Source organism: Aegilops tauschii, chromosome 6, assembly GCF_002575655.3.
Source record: "Aegilops tauschii subsp. strangulata cultivar AL8/78 chromosome 6, Aet v6.0, whole genome shotgun sequence".
Lineage (NCBI taxonomy): Eukaryota > Viridiplantae > Streptophyta > Magnoliopsida > Poales > Poaceae > Aegilops > Aegilops tauschii.
Window position 1 is genome coordinate 205,645,266 of NC_053040.3, and position 3,727 is coordinate 205,648,992.

Consider the following 3,727-nt stretch of genomic DNA (forward strand, 5'->3'; position numbering starts at 1 on the left):
CGGCGAGCGCGGCCTCGAGGTGCACATTCTTCGTCGCGACCTCTGGCACCATGGAGGCCGATAAGGGTGGTAGGCAATGAGGAGCCTGGGCACGCGGGCTAGAGCAGTACGACAAGGTCATCCGCGCGCTTCTTGACGACGGTGAACTTGCGGATGGAGTGGACCAGCATGTCGTCCAAGTGAGAGGTGAAGCCGGCGTTGGCGAGGGCTATGACACCGACGGTCGCCAACACCGTCCGGAAACGCTGTGCGGTGCGGGACCGCAGGCCGGCGTCTTGGATGATTTGGCACAGCCGACTGCCGCTCGCGTTCATCGCCTCCATAGGTGCTTGTGGCTTCTGGTCTCTTGGTCTTGGATTGGAGTGAGCAGTGCTGTGCATAGACTAGGAGTAGATTGATTGGAGTGGTGGGGCGCCTTTATATGAGAGTCCAAACTCTGTTGCATTCACATCGTGATGGCTCTATTCCGCTTCTCCAATTAATTCCCTCTGCATGCTAATTGAGGATGCATCATTGACCGTTCAACATCTCGGGAACCGCTACCCTCTCCCTCCTTGGCATTCAAGCCGTATCAATGTAAATGCATCTCAGGAGACGTTCCCGTCGACGACGAGGTGCCTATGGTGACTTCGTAAATTTCAAGATGATATGTCGGCTCAGTCTTTCGGAGGTGCTCATAGGGTAGGGTGTGCGTGTGTGCGTTCATAGGGGTGAGTGTATGCGCATGTATATGAGCGCTTGCATCTGTACTGTATTAAAAAAACGTAAATGCGTGTAAAAAAGAGACTAGTCAGTACTATTATACTTAATATTGTGCACCGCGACCAAGGCGGAGAGGAAAACGAGAGAACTACGTATTTATTTACGGTGTAGATTCACTCATGTTGCTCCATATGCACTCCGTGTCGGTGTAGTCTAGTCACTTGTTGAAATCTCTAGAAAGGCAAATACTCCTTTCTAGTTTACAGGGCTATACTAGCAAGTACTACAATAGTGGGCTCACATAGCAATTTTGTCTCATGCAAGAGCCTGGCTATATGCGTGCTCCAAGGTTCGCAACTGCCACATTCGGGTTGCGCTTAGCTCTTCGCATCTTAGAGAATACGAACAATGATGTTACTACTACTACTTCTACAGTATCGAATCCACTGCTGCATGTTCGTACACCACGTGCGGGAGGGATAGCTTGTTATAAGCAAAAGACTGTCCTCGTCTGCGAGCCACCGCGCGCATGGGCGACGGAGAAGGCTTGTAGTAGTAAAATCAAGCTTCTCTTCATTGTCCGAGTTGACACGACACATCATAGCACTGACCCCACATGCTTGCCTCTAAACTTGGCTAAAAGACCTGTAGTGTACAATATATTGGCTGCAACCTCTAATATTTACCCTACCACAATATATTCATGTGTTGACCAGATGAGTGTGTAAACTACAATCACCAGGATGACAGGTAGGGCCAGAAGATTATTTTAATAAAAAATGCTTCGAGACGGCCTCAAAGCATGGAGCCGACCCCAACGATTTTAAGGTTAGAGGCCCGGTACACGCTATCCTAGACTACTCTACACATGAAACTGCCACACGAGCGTCCGCACTACGCTTGGCCCTTCGCCTCTTCGGGAAGTCGAACAATGATGGAGTACTACTGCAGTGGAGGAGTACTACAGTATGCTTCTGGCCATGTGACCCCGAATGAACTGTTGCATGTCCACCGCGTGCGGGAGGGAGAGCGTGTAGCGAAAGCTTCTCCTACTCCTGCCAGCCACCATGCTCATGGGCGAGGGAGGGATGCAGCTTCATTGACCTACTGCTCCTGCCTTTGCGTGTATGACATGTGGGGCCAACAGGTGGCTAGCCCACCTGTCATATAGCCAAAGGCAGGTGCAGTTAAGGCACCAGAGCTTAGTCCACGAGGGAGAGGGCGTTGTAATAATCAAACTTCTCGTTGTTCTACGAGTTGATGTGACACATCAAATCACTGCACTTGATATATTTCAATAATTTGCGTTTACCGATGCATTAATTACAACTCATGCATGCATGCCGTGACTCTCCTGTTGATACTTGCATGTGTTGATTTAATGCACCTTGAAGTAGTATTAATATGTGATGGTAAAGCTTTGTAATTCCCCGACCCTAAAGCGAGAGATGGTTGTGCACGAGGAGGGCGTGATCATGCAAACAGAACAACACACGACGATGGCACTCTCTATGGTCTCGATGGACCTCACCATGCTCCACTGCCCCTTGTGCCTCTGCTCCTTGAAGCCTCCAGTGTATGAGGTTCGAATACACCTCGTCCGTTCGGCTGATCGAGCAAGGTGCAGGTTTCTTGATTGATGTGTTGTTCGATTGATTTGTGCAGTGCAAGGGAGGGCACTGGCCTGCGCAGACTGCTGCGTCTAGCGCCCCGGGAACCAGCGGCAGTGCCAGAAGTGCGAGCGCGGCAGTGGCTTCGACGTGAGGAACATGGCGGTGGACGCCATCCTCTCCTCAGTGAGGGTGGAGTGCCCGCATAAAGGCTGTGGGCTCTACTTCACTTACCGCCAGCTCGCCGATCACCAGAGCATGTGTCCGCTCGCGCCCTACAAATGCCCCGTGCCTGTCTGCAGCTACGAAGGCCCACCGCCGGCGCTCTCCCACCACGTCAGCACCATGCATCCCATGCCCATGCACAGGATCCAGTACGGCAAGGTGCTCCAGCTGCAAGTGCCACTTTCGGAGCCACGACTCTTGCTGTTCGCAGAGGGTGCGGCCACACGTTTTTCTTGGTCGGCAGCATGATCAACATCGGTGCGCCTATCGCCATGTCGGTCGTCTACATCAGAGCGGGGGCGTCCCCACTGCCGTGCTACGTGGCCAAGCTGTGGGCGAACGGCCCGCCGGGGGAGCCCAAAGGCAGGGCCGACGCCGTCAAGGTGGAAATGGAGGTGACAAGCAGCAAGGATCCTGGCGACGTCACCTTGCAGGAGCTGACCTTCTTCATCGTTCCGCCCAAGCTGCTGGTTGGGGCTAAGCTGGTGTCCCTCCACATTCAGATTGGAAAGCTCACATCCTAAATGCTTCTACAGTGCCTTCTGTTTATCTTAGTAATATGCTAATATAGGGGTTAGCTCGGTCCACTTTAGCTTAAGAGATGGTGGGTTTTGGTGACGATGCAGCAATTACTTCGACATCAGATCAGCAGTTAAAGTAATTTCCAACAGTTGAACGGATATTTTGTGTCCGTTGGATATAAAGATCCTTTGGGTAAGAAGTATAACAACTTATATGCTTGTTTGTTCAGGAAGTGTTGCATACTTGTGCGAGTTGACGCGACACATCAAAGTAGTAGTACTACTAGTATTACTCCCTCTGATCCTAATTTCTCTGCGCATAAGTCGAGGCACAGATACCAAGGAGGGCCTGGTTGTGTCTATACTTGTTCAACTCACCCGACTGCGCGCCAGGCAGACGAAGCTCGTGTCGTGTTGGTGCCGTGTGCGGCCCGCACATTAAGCAAAACCTCGCGCCTCCAGCTTAGCCTCCGCGTTTTAAACTTCTCAATCTCAAGGCAAAGGAGCAACATGAAACATATGATAGAGACAATCAGATGGTTGAGAACACTATAATTCATAGCTACAGATGAGTGTGTGAGAGAGGACGAGTGCGTGTGTGCACCTCTTCTCTTCCTGTATAACGTACTAAACTCAGAGTTCAAGTGTATGTGGGTGGCATCGACCTAG

The 3,727-nt window shown here is 51.3% G+C and overlaps 1 pseudogene; it reads left to right on the forward strand.

Annotated features, from left to right (window-relative positions):
• Window positions 1-2,150: 2,150 nt before the first annotated feature.
• On the forward strand, window positions 2,151-3,061 carry LOC141025354 (uncharacterized; annotated as a pseudogene).
• Window positions 3,062-3,727: the final 666 nt, after the last annotated feature.